General features: G+C 37.5%; 1 pseudogene; it reads left to right on the top strand.

Moving 5' to 3' along the window:
• Positions 1-10,076: 10,076 nt before the first annotated feature.
• LOC131515182 (beta-arrestin-2-like) lies at positions 10,077-17,396 on the top strand (annotated as a pseudogene).
• The last annotated feature ends 823 nt before the right edge of the window (positions 17,397-18,219 follow it).

Here is an 18,219-nt window from a genome sequence, read left to right as displayed (position 1 = left end):
CCTAATTACAAAAACAAAAACCACATCAACTTACATATTCCAGCATTTCATGTTGCAATTTCTGCCTTCCTTAGGTTGTAGCCAAGATGAAAACACCTTGGCCAAAATGATTTGAAAAATAAAACTTATTTCACCTTGTGACCAAAGAGTAAAGAATCAGGTACCTAGGAGGAATGTACTTCTGTTTGAAGGAATGCTTTTCAGGTGGTGTTTTACGTCTGAAATGCTTTTCTGACGTTATTTTACATTTATACCTTCTATTGGATGTTCAAACATATTACCTAGTTAATTAAATCTTTTCAAATTTTGTAACACCTGTTTTCAGAGTGACTCCAAACAGCAGTGACATATGAAGTTTAGTCATGACCAAATGGGTCACAGTATACACAGAAGTAAAATTTCTAATAACATCAAATGTCCTAAATCAAAGAATGTTTTCCAATTTTTTGGTGATCTCTAAGAATGGAAATATAAACAAAGATTAAATTTCATCCCCAAATTGGCAAATGAGTTATCCACACGCGTGCATAGTCTTTAAAATGGTCTTTCAAATTTTTTGTTTAACATTTATTTATTTTTGAGAGAGAGACAGAGCACAAGTGGGGGAGGAGCAGAGAGAGAGGGAGACACAGAAGTTGAAGCAGGCTCCAAGCTTTCAGCCCAGAGGCCAATGCAGGGCTTGAACTCACAAACCATGATATCATGACCTGAGCCAAAGTCAGATGCATAACCGACTGAGCCACCCAGGTGACCCTAAAATGATCTTTTAAATCATCCCAGGAAACTCAAACTTCCTGCTTGGTGTGTATGCTCAAAAGTCCTCCAAGAGAGTGAAAAAGTAGTAGAAAGAGGCCCTTCCTGAGGAGAAAGGCTACAGGAAGCAGAATGTGGAATAAATAGGAAGGCATATTGGTTTCCTGTGGTGAATTCCTTCCTGATTTTCACACCACAGTACAAACCTGAGCTCCTGCTCCATTTTAAATTACTTCAAGCAGCTTCTACCACATTGGAGTGGGACCGTAGGTTGACTATAAATTTTCTGTTTTCTATGAATCTACCCCTCTTTGTTTTCTGTTTGTACTTTGTTCCTCCTCCCTACCCACCTTAGTTCTTCAATTCCAGTTTTGTGAAATCCACTTTAGGAAAAGTGGAGTTTGAAAGGAAGGAAGGACAAAGAAGAAAGAAAAGAGAGATAGAAGAAAGGAAAAGAGATGGAAGGAAGGAAGGAAGGAAGGAAGGAAGGAAGGAAGGATAGAATTTGTTTACTCATCCTATATTGACAGGACTTTCTTTTCTTTTTTTGCCAGTTGTTTTCCTTGCTCCAAAAGAACATGTCTTGCTTGTTACAGTAGTTAATATGTTTCATTCAATAGAACTTTTTTAATTTAGTTTCTGTGTATTCCAAAAGTTAAAGCCAGAATTTGAAAAGTATTTTGAAAGCAGGAAAAATCACCCCTTCTGGTGTAGTGATATTGTTATTTTTAAAAATCTCATTAAAAGTGAAATTAGGGGCGCCGGGTGGCGCAGTCGGTTAAGCGTCCGACTTCAGCCAGGTCACGATCTCGCGGTCCGTGAGTTCGAGCCCCGCGTCGGGCTCTGGGCTGACGGCTCAGAGCCTGGAGCCTGCTTCCAATTCTGTGTCTCCCTCTCTCTCTGCCCCTCCCCCGTTCATGCTGTGTCTCTCTCTGTCTCAAAAATAAATAAACGTTAAAAAAAAAAAAAAAAGTGAAATAAAAGGTCCTGAAACTGATATAACACTGTATGTTAACTATACTGGAAGTAAAATTAAAAACTTAATTTAAAAAAATGAAATAAAAGATGTTAATCTTTGGACTACTAACAATTAAAAAAAATTTTTTTTTAACATCTATTTGTTTTTGAGAGACAGAGAGAGCCAGAACATGAGCAGGGGAAGGGCTGAGAGAGAGGGAAACACAGAATCTGAAGCAAGCTCCAGGCTTGAGCTGTCAGCACAGAGCCTGATACAGGACTTGAACCCATGAACCACAAGATCATGACCTGAACCGAAGTCAGGTGCTTAACCAACTGAGCCACCCAGGCACTCCAGGACTGGTAACAATTCTTAAACTACTGTTGTTTCTATTTGAAACATTTTAATTGTAAGATAGATTTTAAATATTTAGATGCAACTCCAATGTTCTTTCCCTGAATTCATGATTGATAAAAATTGGAGTAAATATTTGTTTCATGTTTAGTTTGTATTTGTTGAAAAAAAGTAAGAATGGTAGAAAAAAGAAACCAAACACCACCGTTGTGCCTCTATTTGCATTGCCAAGGATGCTGTGGGCTCTGGCTTTTTCACCTGGTCCAGAGGGACCCAGATCCAATTTATCCCACCCACACCCTCATGGAAGATTCATGTCTGCCCAGGTTTTCCTCACACCCTGTCCTCACAGGAAAAGGCTGGTGGAGGCTGCTGGGTGGCCTTGATCACACACACAGACAAAACCTGTGCTGGATCTCACCCATCAAGGGGCACTGGTGTCTTGTTCTCACGTGCCTCCTTCCTAGTTCTGCTGTTTCTCCTTCTAAAAAAAAAACAGGACTTGAACACATTAAAAAAAAAAAAAAAGTTTTGGGTTGCATGGGTAGCTCAGTCTGTTAAGCATCAACTTCAGCTCACTTCACGATCTCATGGTTTGTGAATTCAAGCCCCGCATCAGGCTCTGTGCTGACGACTCAGAGCCTGGAGCCTCCTTCAGATTCTGTGTCTCTCTCTCTCTCCACCCCTCCCCCACTCAAGCTCTGTCTCTCTGTTTCTCTCTCTCTCTCTCTCTTTCTCTCTTGAAAAAACAAACATTAATTTTTTAAATTTAAATAAAGTTTTAAGAAACTTAAACATGTAGAAATTTTACGCAGTTATAGAATTTATAGAGATTTCTCACTAAAATAGATTTGAGTCTCTCTTAATTTACCTTCAACTTAATATTTATCCAATTTTGTTGTGAAGCTGAGTCTTGAAAGCTAGAATGTTTTTGAAGAGAAATGCATCTCACCTAAACATTTCAAGACGTATTGAGATTCTTGATGAAAGCCATAATAAGGAATATGAAATTTGTTACCTGAGGCTTGGCTGTTGAGCTGAATTTTGTGCTGGTATTTTTTTTAAGTCATAGGTAAGTGGTAAGTTTTCCATTTTTTTTATTATCCTCTTTCCTGTAGTAGTGGGCATGCATGTGAAGTTTGTGTTTCTTAGAATGGCTGGTTAAAAAAAAAAGATTTCTAGATATAAATTGACTAAGTCAGTAACTAAGTGTTATAGACTATGTTTTATAGCACATAACACACCATATCCTTTCTAATATGAGATGACTGTGTGACAAGGTCTATGTGAGGTGAGTGGAGATTTTATTTATGCATTTGGGAAGCAAACCTTCATGTACTATCTTGTCATTACTAATTGAAGTGCTATCTTGTCATATCTAACTTGTTAATAGCTTCATATGTTCATTCTGTTTCTCCTTATTCATACTGTTTATCTTTAAGACTGGTGTTCAAGACTAGAGAAGTCATGGGGTGTTTGTTTTGTTTTAGTGAACAATTCTGGATTTACTAAAAGAGGAAGTCTGAAAGTGCTGATTAAGCAGTTTGATATTATTATGTTTATAAGCCAGATTCTCAAAAATTTGCTGTGGATCTTTTTCCTGCAGAAAATTATATAACCAAGTCACAAAGTTGTTGTTGTTGTTGTTGTTGTTGTTGTGTGCACGTGCACGCACCTGGTAAGTCTACCTCGTGGTAACTACTTCATTTGCCCAGACTAAGAATTTAAAATATATTTGAGTTCTAGAATTTATATTAAGCTTGTGGCAGAATAGAAAAAAAATGTTAGCCTGACTGATACTTTTGAAAAAAATTAAATTATAGAAAACTTTGGCTATAACTTGTGAATAACCTAGAAATCGTTATCTATAAGTGGATAATAAACAGATGCATCAAAAAACAAATTAGTTCTTCCTCTGAGGTTTAGGTTTTCAGCTGGGGGTGATTTGCTTCCAGAGAACATTTGGAAATGTGTGGAGGAGGTTTTTGATTGTCATAATGACTGGGACAGCCCCAGGCATTTAGTGAGTACAAGGCCAGAGATGCCAAATAACCCTCAATGCATACAAGACATTCTGACTCAATGAAGAACTCTCACATCATAATGCCAACAGCACCCCTGATGGTGTCCCTATTGTTAATAGGTTTGACATATGGAAAATATTAGAAACTGGACTGGATAATCTTTTTCTTCTTCTTCTTCTTCTTCTTCTTCTTCTTCTTCTTCTTCTTCTTCTTTTGTGTGTGTGTGTGTGTGTGTGTGTGTGTGCCAATATAGACTCAGGCCAATGAAATGGACTAATTAGTAAACAGAAATTTCTTTTTCCTAAAATTGTAGCTAACACCCACTGTAAGCAATTAGTAATTTAGATTCTCAATGTTTGTGCCAAGGGGTTTGATGGTTTTATGTAAGGTGGTAACATACTGGAAACAGTTTAAATTTTACTGTAGCAAAATAGTGCTAGTATCTCAGAAAGCAAAAGATTTCTTGTAATTTCAAGTGCTCAAAATTGGGACAGCTGGAGATTTAATAGCTTTGGACTTGAAAATAGGATTTAAAACTAAAGTTGAACCTGTTAACAGCCTAGACATCATTGTTTACACTGATGATGGAATAAACATAAGAAACTCTGGAAATCTATATAAATACCAAGGAACAGGATAAAATAAGCTAGGTATTTAGTTCAGCCTTGGACAATTAAACCTTTTTATCCTTTGTTTTTTTCCATCAAGAAGAGCTATGGTGGGATTCACATCTTTTTTTAAAATTTCATCAAATGTTTAACTTAATTTTTAAGTTGAGTAAGTTAATTTTTTCAAGTCCATTAGAGCAATATCCCCTAAAGGCAACACCAACTTATTACATTCTTTTTTTCAAGTTTTTAGGATGTAATTTCTCAGCTGTGATAATGACCCAGAGTCCAGTTCTTTATTACAGAACTAAAACCCATGAACATCTTGGTTAATCTCCTCGTATATGTGTAGATGTGGTTACTTTCATGCAACAAGTCTCTAGCTTTAAAACCTGTTTAATATGAAAAGATCCCTTGTGAGCTTTCCAAAAATTTTTATAATCTTCTGTGATATGGCTGGGTTTTAGTTGTGTATTTCTGTTTTCAACTTTTTGAGTTATTGCTGGAAATCAAAGTAGATAATAGTTTTTAAAAATTACAGTTTACCCTTGAACAACATGGAGTTAGATGCCAAACCCCCATGCAGTCAAAAATCTGTATATAACTTTTGATTCCCCAAAAACTTAACGACTCGTGGCCTACTGTTGACCTTTGACTGGAAGCCCTACTAATAACATCAATAGTCAATTAACATGTATGTTGCATGTTATATATATTATATGTTATATTCTTGCAACAAAGTAAACTAGAGAAAAGAAAATTATATTAAGAAAATTGTAAGAGAAAAATCTCCAAAAAACTTGACAATATATTTATTGAAAAAAATGTGTGTATAAGTGGCCCATGCAGTTCAAACCCATGTTGTTCAAGGTCAACTGCATTTGAGTTTTGACTAACTTCAGGCTATTACATTACAATTGGTTGAACTGCACTTTAGTTCTGTTAGGAAACTCTTTGACATTATCTTAAATAATTTTCACAAAAACCATCTAGGCTCAGTGCTATTATTCCCAAACTACAGCAACAGCCATTTAAATAATTGGGCCCCAAGGTCTAACGTTTGGAAAAGAGCCTTGTAGTCTGAAGCTCTTCCTGTGATAGTATATAAGCTTGCTATTTTCATTTAAATGTGACTGCCTCATATTTTAGCTAATAAACACATTAAATAAAACCATGAAACTACTGGGGCACCTGGGTGGGTCAATTGATTGAGCATCCAGCTTGGGCTCAGGTCATGATCTTGAGTTCAAGCCCCATGACAAGACTGTGCTGACAACTTGAAGCCTGGAGCCTGCTTCAGATTCTGTGTCTTCCCCTCTCTCTGTACCTTTCTCTCTCTCTCTCTCTCTCTCTCTCTGTCTCTGTCAAAAATAAATAAACATAAAAAAAACCTAAAAGACAAATAAACAAAAAATCACGAAAGTACTACAATGCCGAAATTTGAATCTAAAAAAAAAATTTGAATAAGGGTTAGAATCCTTTCTCATTCCATATAGAATAAATAAATTTATAAAATTTGACTTTATGGTTCTCCTTTGGGTCCTGAGGCTCTGCAAGACAATGTAAAAATGATCGTTTTCAAATTTGTTTTCTTTCTTTTCATCCTTCTTTCATTTCTTTTCATAATACATTAATAAGAATTTAAATCAAGATTTGAATGATACTATAAATATGTTATAAAGTGATCAGGAGAATTAAAGTAATTTAATTTTTTGCTTGTGAGAATCATCCCTGGTGTTGTTCTTCACTTTTTAGAAGTCATATCAAGTTTTGTGATTTGGTAGAAACACAGTGATTTACAGAAAAATATGTTAACATCTATGGTAAAATATTTTCAGTTTTAAATCTGGTTAAAAAGTTTCTAGACTTTTTTTAGACACAGTTTTTGTGCTTGTTTATTTTTTTTAAGTCATTGTATCTGTCAAAAACCAGAAAAGATTAAATGATAAAAAAAAAAAAAAAGAAAAACTGGCATAAAAATAGGGGACTTTCAGTTTTGCTGAAAAAATAAGCAGAGTAATGCAGGGTAGTTGGAGGTTGAAATGAGGGTAATTGTTTTATTTTGGTTTGTTTTTGAAATTGGAGAAATGGGAGCATGGATATATGTCTATGGGAACCATTAACAAAGAGAAGGGAGATCTGTCAGAGGAAAATTCCTGATTCAGTCAGGAGCAGACAGGATCTGGGACACTTAATTCCACTATAGAGTTCGAAGAGACAATATGGAACACATCTCAGACTTATTCCATCTGAGGAGAGAGAACGTGTGAAAGTGTGAGCATCTTTCTACCAAATCCCCAACTGTCCAAGGCTGAGGGCTACTCCAGCAGCATTAACTCCCTGGCATTTCTGGCTTGACTTTTGCATAGGCTGAAACTTCCCAGGGTCATTAACGAGCCTCAGGTGGGGAGTAGCAGAGATTTCATTAAGCAGGCTTCAGTGTGTAGGGGTGAGCTAAGGGGATATGGCAGGTCACCCATTGCTATTGCTACCCTCACACTCCAGACATCAGACACACTAAATACTAACAGTCATGTCTAGTTCAGTAACCAGTTGCATTGTTCCCAGAAGAGCTTTATAAATCAGGAACTTAAAATACATCAGCCAGATTCAAGACCTTCTATTTTAAAAGCCTAATGCGTTATTATGAAGCCCTCTACAAGCTTACAAAGGCCAAGAACAAAAAATTTCTTTAACATAAGTGAATAGTTATTTGTAATATCTGTAATGTCACAAACTAAGAGAAAAACAAGGCACCAGTAAATCATAAGATGGGAGTGTCAACATGAAAATTATTCAATCCATTTATTTTTTCAAATGACACTAAGTTTGGTTAATTGTTTGCCTGAAGACTGACCCATTTCCTGCTCCATTACTCTTTGATACATTATAGTCAAAGATCCATCCTTATGTTGGTGAAATAAGTTGCACTTGAAACAAGCCCAGTTGTGGCCTTAACACTTTCTTTATCTGTTGTCCTTAATAAAACCAGGCTCTCTTTTAATCTTTCACCAGTGGTAGCTGCTGCTTACCAAGTGTACCAGAAGGTCAAGAAATAGAAGTTGGTGTTCTTTCCTGCACTCCCACCCCATCTCTTCTTCTAGACGGTAAGTCTTGCCTTTCTTCTAAAATTCTATCTTCTTCTGTGGATTAGTTCAACCTCCAATCCCACCATTTAGTTTTTAGACCACTCTCTTTCTCACCTCCCAAGGGAAACCTTCCTGATTCCAGACTCTGCCCCTGCACTGCCAACCTGTATCTTGCCTTCATTACACTGTTAATATTTGTGATTATAATAAAATTACAAATTTATCTATACATACTTACTATTAGTACTTTAGATGGCCCTCTAAATTCTAATAATTTACATTAAGTTTTTAAATTTGATTCTTGTGATGACTACATTTATTCCACGTTTACAAATGAAGACAGTGAGTCTTGGTAAGGTTAAGAAATTTGTCAATATCACACAGTTAGAAGGCTGTGAGCCCATCCATGGTCCACTCAAGCTGACCAACTTCAGAACTTGCTCTTCTACCCACACTGCTTCACTGCCTCCATAGTATTTTAACTTGTTTTTTCATTATTGTTTATTGTTTATCTTCTTAAAAGACTCTAAGCTTTTGAAAGAAGGGGTCATATGTACATTGCCACCTACCTAGGTCCTAGACTCATGCCTAACACAAAACAAGTGTCTGATTCACATTTGCCAAATAAATGAATAAATAAACCAGTTACTACCCAATCCTGCATTGCTAAATAACTAAAGGGATGGTTGATAGGTGGTGATGGGTCAGTGGTTTTATTTTTCTATGATAAAATCAAGTATATTGACTAAAACAGACTCACAAAAAATAAACTACTTCATACTAATTCATAGCACATACATGTAGATTATGTTTAAAAATTGCCATAGGCAAGTAAACATCTCGGTTTAGATGGATTGGAAAAAGGCTAGTTTCAATTAATGAAGTATCCTTAAAGGAATGGAATTTTATTCCCCAAATGTATATTGCAATAAACCAAGGAAATAAGATTTGCTTAATGGATATAAATAAATAAATGGCTTTTCAAAAAAAAAAATTTAAGTATCAACACACAAGCCCAATATTATGCTAAGTGTTATGAAGAATATACAAGGAGAAGATCTAAACTGTTCTTAAGTACTTTACAATCTGGTTTGATACATGAGACATAATGAGCAGACCAAGAAAATGTCTAATCAATGGCATTTTCTGTGATGCAGATTATAGCCTTATAGATACTCTAATCTGGAACTTGGCCTAGGGGCTGGAGAGGTGAGGAAAGTTTAGAGTACGAAATGGGATTTGGCTGAGAGCATATAGGTTTTTCATGAGTGGGTTGAAGAGATTTTAGGACAAGGGCAGGGGAGGATAGAGAAATGAGCAGACAAGTGGAAAGTTGACGAGTATAACAGAAAGGCAAGTTGCTTGCCGTGAGAACAGTTTGTGGTAGGAAAGAATTACAACACTCTGTTAAAAACCAGCTGGCTGATGGAAAAGGGTGATTATCAAGCTGAGCATTTAGACTCAACATAAGAGAGTTATTGTGGATTAAGAGCAAGAGTGTGGATATGATAAACAGAGGGTACTAGGAAACAACGCCAACATAACTTTTAGAAGGGGCTGAAAGTAGAGAGATCAGCTAGGAGACTATCATAGTTACTTAAACATGAGGCGGAAGGAGCCTGGATTCTAGATAAGACAGGAGGAATCAGAAGGAATAAAGAGATATAAGAAAGCCCATGAAGGCAGAGTTGAAAGGGCCTGTTGACTGGGCATATAGGTCTGGGGAAAGGAAGAAATAAATGGTGACCTCAAGGCTGTAAATCAGGAGAACTGAAAGCTCAGATTTAGAAACACTGCTCTGGGAATGCCTGAAACCATAAACATGAGATTTCTGAAGGCTTTTGTAAACACGAGAAAGAAACTTAATGTAAAAACCTTAGCTAGAAATGTATTTGGGAGTGAAACACAATTTACAAGTTATTTTAAGAAATAGATTATGGAAAGATTTTTAAGATTATAGAGAGGTTTTTGAAAATTTTCTTAAAATAAGAAACGGTCTCCTTACAAGGGTGTACTGACTATAGTGGAATTCGTATTTTTACCTGCTAGAACTCAGATGTACCTCAAAAATGTAACTTTGTTTTCTGTGAGTTTTTCTTGCCTTCCTGACCCTAACTCAATGACTGAAGAAAAATATTTTGAACTTTCAAATTAATATTATTATTCAAGGTAAATATTCAGTCAGCTCAAAATTTAAATTCCTATCAGTTTTATCTTTTGGTCTGTCATAGGGTTTCTTTTCTACCTTCTCTGTTTTCAGATTCATCCAAACACTCATAGAGGTGGTGGGATGGGGCCTCGAATCCACAGACTGTCATTTCACACCACGTTGGCTGCCACGGTAATGGGCTTTGTCCTAATGACTTGCTCAGCATCTACAACTGGCATTCATTTTGAACGAGTCTTTCTATTTGGTCTTTAGAGGCTTTACGCTGACACCCACCATGAAACATGTGTTCCTTGCCATAGCATCTAATCAAGGCCTTTCCTGTTCTATCAGAGTTTTCTCAATAGGCACACAAGAGCTGAGGATATGACAAATAGGCTTCCCACAATTAGGAAAATTATCCCTGGTCCATTTCCTTCCTGCAATATTCCTGCTTTCTTGTTGGCCTGCCATATTGTTTGTGACACCATTCTGAATTCAGGGCTTCTCTGAAAGCTTTATAATCGTTTCCATCTATGTCCAAGGTATCATAGTTCAAAGTCCAATATTTATTTGGACTCACAATTTGTTTGGATATATTTTGCTGCACCTTAGGTTTCAACTCTGGGAGACAGAGTGTGTTACCAAGATGTAATGGTATACTAGAGCCAACTTATATATACCAGCTCATGAAAGTTTAGGAATGCTGCCAGCTAGTTGTTAAAACCAGACTTTATTTTAAATTAAATTATATGAATTTAGGTTTAAATTAATTAAAAACAAAAGCAATAAATACTCCAAATCATCACATCCTTATCATCTTAATACACTTTTACTAACTTTATCAGCATTTTAGTAGTAAAATAGACTTTAATAATACCTATGCCCTTGAGGTTATTTATGTATATTTTCTCTTTCTACCTCTGTACTCAATAATATCCGGTTGGTAGCTTGAAATTGTCCATAACGTGAGTATTTACACCACAGAAATTGGAAGATGCTACAATTATTAAACATTTACCAGCACACCACTCATGAGTGTAGCTCATGACTCATCTCTTGCCCATTATTTCCTTAAATTTTTCATCTCCTCTTCTTCTTTTCAGTGGTCTACAGGCTTTATTACTATGTTTTCATGTGTGACAAAGCTTGCCTTTGCATCCTCCTCTTTTACTAGGTCAAAAAATGCAACAATGGCATTTATTATTTATTAATAAAGAAGGGCAGCAGAGAGCCTGGACTTTAAAAAATATATATTGTCCTTATTGCTTGACTACTAACTTGCTTTCCAAATGTCTTTCTAATAAATAAAAGGACAGATCTCAGCCAAGGCTCCAAATCATCCCAAACTCCTAATTAATAGGGTTCCATTAGTGAGGATTTATTATAGCAACAAGTAGTAATAAATTGTCTGTCTTGAGTTCTGAATAATTCACAGTTGCAAATGTACTTCCATATTTTACTACCTTGACATTTCTCATAACTTTCTTAGTTTCTGATGGTAGTAAAGCTGATTTAACTAGTAATTAATGAACAGGAGTAATTGTGTGCCCTTGGCATCTTTAACAAATGGAGTCACCTTAGCATGGCAGTGTAAAGGCAGAGGATTTTCTGTGCTTCTGTTTCCACAAATGGTACAGAGGAGGTAGAGGATTGCTTCATTAGTCACCAATAATCATTTATAAAATTGGAGAAACCACAGACTAATGAATGTTTCAGCTTCTTCTAGCTCCTACATTCAGCTAGAAGAAGGAGCTAGAAGAAGCTGAAACATTCATTAGTTGCTAGCCCAATTAAGCTATAGATTAAATCTCTATTTTTCTCACTCTGTTGATTAAATGGCCACTTTGCCAGGTAGAATTTAAACGAACAAGCATTTGGGAAGTATATTTATTTCTAAATTCTCTGATGAAGTGATTCTAGTTCCCGAGTAATGCAACATTTTCCAAACAAAAGAAACTTAGAATAACAAAGTTTCACTTATTGGGAGAATGCTAGAATTTTCCCTGCACATTAAGGGAAAGTGGCATTTCTATTATTGAGACAAGGAATCTATGTACTCTGGGGGTGTTTCTATATTGATGCCTTGCAATTATATAGTGCTTTTTACTTTTATCCTTCAAAAGAAATAATGCAAAGTTCATCTGGGAAGATCATTCTTGAGATAGAGCATTACGTAGGTAGTACTGTTCACCTCGTTTTGCAAATTCTGAGTTCTAAAGCCTTCACTCAAATGGTTAGTAGGGTCTACCCATCCAGGTATCACATATAGCAATACTTGAAGGTGTTAATTTAATCTCAAGAATTTATCAAGAAAGCAAATATTTGTGGAAATGATTGAAGCAATATTCAGTAGTGATAATGTTGCCATATGTATATTATACCAAAAAGAGAAAAACAAATAAATTTAATGAAAGAATTAACTAACCTGGAAAAACATACATTGATAAGATTCTCATAAGGCCTGCTGATAACCCAGGATAGTTAGAAAAAATGATATCATGTCATCTGGGTTTGTCTCATGGTGATTTTCTTTCCAATCTTCTAAGATGGGAGAGATTGTTTTCTTCTCATCCCTTATTAATAACTGCAATTATTTCTTTTTGCTCATGCACTTACTTAGAAGCAACTGAGTGTTTATTACATTTCTGCAGATGTTTGCCACCCGCTAAAGTGCTCTACAAAAAGCTAATTGCCTACTTTTCTGTAATGGAAATAGCTGCATCTTGTTTTAGCTCTATGTTGTTTTCTTACCTAATTGCTCTATGATACTTATCCCTCTGCCATGATGTAAACATTCTATGTGTGAAGAGCTTCTCCATTTATGTGGTCAATAGAAGTGTTACATCTTCCCTAGAGATATGAGGTAAACATGGCTCTTTCATATCACTTATGGTCCCAATGGTCTTTTTGTAGACAATCCATCAAGCAACAATGGTAGCAACAGTTTAATGCATCCTTGTTTAACTATTTCATGTTCTGTATCTTTTATGCCACAATTTCCTTGCATAACAGTGGGGCTCATTTACTTTTGACAATTCTCCAAATGAGTAGTTAAGGCAATTATCATTTCCTTATTTTACAGATGAGGAAACTGAGCCCTATAAATATTAACTGATATGTCCAAGGTCAAATAGTTGGTGACTGAGCTAGTATTAGAAGACAGTCTTCCTATGGAGAAATGTATATGATATGTCATCAAACGAATTTTTAAAATACAGAAAATGGGAAAATACACATAGAGATTACATGCAGAATAGAATATTAATTGAAAACATACGCATATATGCACACAGAAAGGAAATACTGCTCAAAAAGCATATTTCATACATATCAAATAGTCCATAATAGATAATATGTTTACAGAGAGAAGTAGATGTGGTCCTTGCAGCACTAGAACTAATAATCTAGTGAAAGAGACAAGTGCCAATCAAATAAATACAGAAATAAATCTATACTAACACATTGTGAAAAGTGTAAACAACAACAACAACAACAAATACAAGGTGCTATGAATAGCATCTAATTTAATATAAATATAAATTTAATATAAATGGTTAATATAAATGGGTTTAATATAACTGAAAAAGTTAAATGAGGTAGAAAACAGAAAGATGACTAGGAATTAGCCAGGGGAAGATGGTGGAAGATTTTTTAATTTTTTTTTTTTTTTTACTTTTCTGACTTTCCAAATTTCTACAAAACAGAGGTATTACTTTACCAATCAGAAACTATGCATATGTGAGTTTTGATTCTCTCTCTCTGGCAGAGTATTTCCTATCAAAACAAACCTCCTAGAAAAGCAACTCTAAATGTTGAAATTAAAAAGAGAATAGGGGCACCTGGGTGGCTCAGTCTGTCAAGCGTCAGACTCTTGACTTTGGCTCAGGTCAAGATCTCATGGTTCATGAGTTTGAGCCCCACATCAGGCTCTACGTTGGCAGAGGGAAGTCTGCTTGGGATTCTGTATCCCTCTCTCTCTGCCCCTCCCTCGATTGTTCTCTCTCTGTCAAAACTAAGCAAAACTTAATTTTAAAAGAAAAAAAAAGAATAATCAGGGCAAGAAATACTTTAGCAACGAAGAAACCTGAGAAAAGGAAAATCCGCTGCAGTAAGAGAAATTCTCTACTACTTTTCCTTCTAAGGAATTTTCTGATATATAAGTGCTGCAGGCCAGAGTCCTAATGAAAAGCAGCAGATCAGAGCTTTTTTCTACTTCACAGTGCTCGGGAGACAAAAGTTAGTAGGATGTTGAAGAGAGCCAGAACTCAAGAGATGGGTAAAGGTGTTGGGAGGTTTTAAAGCACTTCTCAATAGTAACCGATAGAACAGGCAACTCAGTAAAGATATCGAAGATTTAAAGGTTGCTTTTAATAAATTTGATCTAATTAAAATAGATAAAAGATTACAAAACTTCTTTATACACACTTTTCAAGTACATGTGAAACATTTACCATATACTGGTAAATGATCATATGTTGAGTCATAATGCAAGTCTCAATGGTTTAAAGGGATGGAGATATATGAATATAATCCCAAACAGTAGTGGAATTTAGCTATGCATATGTATTCTGAAATATTTGGAAGCAGTGTGCCTGGGTGGCTCAATTGGTTAGGTGAGTGACTCTTGATTTTGGCTGTGGTTGTGAACCTAGGGTCGTGGGATCAAGGTCTGCCTCTCTCTCCCACTCCCCCACCTTCTTTTTCTCTAAAATTAAAACATACATATATTTTTTAAACTATATATATATCTATATCTATATATATATATCTATATATATATCTATATCTATATATATATCTATATCACAGTTACATAGTATGTATAACTATACACACACACACACACACACACGTATCTCACAGTAAAATCTTGGATTGCAAGTAATTTGTTCTGCGAGTATTCCACAAGACAAGCGAACATTTCTAATAAATGTTAATAAACAAGTGATGTCTTGCAATACGAGTAGCATGTGATGCCAAATGTCACATGATCACACCTGAGCCAATGGTTCTTCTCTCTCTCTCTCTCTCCCTGAGGGATTGTGGGTGACTGTCTCCTATGCTCAGATGCTGGGCCTCAGGCCGTGGTGTTTGACAGAAATCAGTGATATTTCAGAACGTTGGAAGGTGCCCACAACTGGCATTAGTGTATTTTTTGTCACTTGAAAGCACCTATGAACAGTCCTTTGCTTTTCCATACAAGAGTAAGCTTAGGAATGCTTTGCTTCATTCTAGGTCAAGCTGCCTGCAGACACAGACCCTTTCCTCTGCTGCTTTATTGCCAGGTACATTAAATACACTATATAGCAAGATTTTATTAATTCTGCACTGTAGTCAACATGCATGCGAGCATATACAATAGCCGCCATGCAGGAAAATATTGAAAAAGAAAGGTGGTAAGAAGGAGATGATTACTGTGGAAGTTAAGAAAGAAATCATCGATAAGTACGAACAAGGTATGTGAGTGGCCAAAATTGCAAGATTTTATAAGAAGTCTATGTCTTCATCTCATCTGCAGAGGAGGAGGAGAAAAAGGCAGGGGAATACCTCACTTCAAATGAGATTAGGGAGATATGTAATATGGGAAACGGTGCAAAATGTTGTAGAAAAGCACCATCCAAATAAGGCTATAATAATGCAAGCGATGAATCTGGTAAATAATAATGCAATGTCTCATTTCCATGACATCCTCAAAAGGAGGCAAAAGTAAGTGTCAGTGGATAGGTTTCTTGTTTAAAGTTGCACAAAAAGAAAAAGATTCTATTGAACCGATAGCAGTGATTCCATTAGTGAAGTCGTCCTACCAAATGACCCTCCTCTCTCTTGTCTCCCCCACACTGGTCGTGAAGGGTTTCAAACATAAGTGCAGGTTAATTTGTTTATTTTTCTCTATATTTTGTATTTTTTTATGATTTTGTATTATATTAGAGTATTGTAAATCATTTTTATATGAATATTTTTGGGTTGTGAAACGACTCATCTGAGTTTTCCATTATTTCTTATGGGGAAATTTACTTTGATATACAAGTGCTTTGGATTACAAGCATGTTTCTGGAACAAATTATGATGGCAAACCAAGGTTTTATTGTATATATATTTGGAAGCAGAGGGCATGCATAGGCAATGGTTGGGGAGGAGCAAGAACTTGGCAGCAAGCTGGGAGACTAGGAGCCAGGGACCTGGGAACCCCTGGGGCACCTGATGTGAGCACCATGGGGAGAAACCTGGCACCAGGGTTTCCAAGAACTTGAGCCCTAACTGCAAGCTCAGCATGTACTTAGGCAAGTGGGACTTTGCAGACCACCCTGGACAAAGTGATGATGTGGTGCTTATGGACCCTGACTACTTGAAGGACCAAAAAATGTTTGTGACCCTCACCGATGCCTTCTGCTATGACTGTGAGGACCTGGATATAATACCCCAGAATCTGCCCTGCTTTGTCACACTGTAGCCAGACCCAGAGGACACAAGGAAGGCTTGTGGGGAAGACTTTGAGATTCGAGCCTCTGTGCTAAGTCACTAGAAAAGGAAAAGCCACAGAAGGAACTTTGTGTGTCTGGTGATCCAAAAGATGCAATTTCCACCAAAGAAACCAGGCACTCAGATTTCAGTAGAAACCACACTTCACTTTATGTCTGACCTATCCTTGCGCCTGAGGCTTCCCTGGACGAAGAGCTATACAACCAAGGGGAGCCCCTCAACATCAACGTCCCTGTCACCAACTCCACCAAGACCGTCAAGAAGACCAAAGTCTCTGTGAAACAGCACGCCAACATCTGCCTCTCAGCACTGCCCAGTACAAGTGTCCTGTGGCTCAGATTGAGCAAGATGACCAGGTGTCACCCGGTTCCACCTTCGGAAGGTGTATATCACACTACTGCTCAGCAACAACTGGAAGAAGCGCGGTCTTGGCCTGGATGGGAAGCTCAAGCACAAGGACACCAAACTGGATTCCAGCACCATCGTGAAGGAGGGTGCCAAAGAGGAGGTGCTGGGAATCCTGGGGTTCTACAGGGTCAGGGTGAAGCTAGTGGTGTCTCGTGGTGGGGATGTCTCCATTGATGTGCCTTTTGTTCTTATGCACCCTAAGCCCCATGAGCACATCACCCTCCCTGGGCCCCAGACAGCCGCGCCTGAAGCTGATGCCCCTGTGGACACCAACCTCATTGAATTTGAAACCAACTATGCCACAGACGATGACATCGTGTTTGAGGACTTTGCCCAGCAGCCACGGAAGGGGATGAAAGACGAGGACCAGTTCTGCTAGAAGGGAGCTGCAAGGAGGAGGCAGCTGGTGCAGGGAGAAGGAGGGTCCCAGGCTCTCTGCCCTCCCTCCACTCAGCAGCTTCCTCAGCTATCCTTCTCCCCACCTCCCTCCCTTACCGGTTTCAGCCAGACACTCTCTGAACCCATTTTTTTGTTGAGAATGTGTATTACTTTTTTGACTCTGGCTATGTTTCCCCAACCCCACCATGGGTGGCAAGTCATGTTCAAATCTATATTTTTTTGGAGGGGGATGCTGAAAAGGGGAGTGACCGTAGGCAAAGTGGGGAGAAAGAACTCTCACATTCAACACCCCCCAACACCCCTGCCATCACTCTTCCTCCCTTTTCCTTCAACAGGAAAGGCTGAGGTGGGATGTGGGGGGAGAGGGTGAGGTCAGTTCTTTGTTTCTAAGCATAAAGAAGAAAATAAACCCTTTAATAGGAAAAAAATTATAAAATATTTGGAACAAGTAATACACTTCTAGATTACCTATGGTTCAAAGACATAATATTAATGGAAGTTAGAAAAGGGGAGAAGCCAAGATGGCGGAAGAGCATGGAAGCTTTTTGTGTGTCTAGTGTCCATGAAGTACAGCCAGACCAACACTAAACCATCCTACACACCTAGAAAACTTATTGGAAGATTAACACAACAGTCTGCACAACCTGAACCACAGAATTCAGCAGGTACACAACACTAAGAGCTGAACTTGGGGAGCAAGAAGCCCTGAAAGGTAGGGAACTGCCTTTGCGGGTGGAGAGAGGATGGAGACTGGGGACGGGAGGAGCATATGGGAAAAGCACCCTTGCCCAAAAGCAGCTGGAGAGAAAGTGGAAAATTCTAAACAGCTGCAGGGACTAAACTAAAAAGGGAGAAAGCAGAAAGAAGAGGGTTTAAATTCCATTAAGACTGTAAACAAGGGGAGCGCAAAGGCTGCAACTCCGCAGCTCCATACCTGGCGGTGCTCTGGTGGGAAAGGTGAATCCCCAGGAACAGAGTGGGGTCCAGGAGGTTCTCA

Source organism: Neofelis nebulosa, chromosome 1 (assembly GCF_028018385.1).
Source record: "Neofelis nebulosa isolate mNeoNeb1 chromosome 1, mNeoNeb1.pri, whole genome shotgun sequence".
NCBI lineage: Eukaryota > Metazoa > Chordata > Mammalia > Carnivora > Felidae > Neofelis > Neofelis nebulosa.
This window is presented reverse-complemented; position numbering and strand designations above follow the sequence as displayed.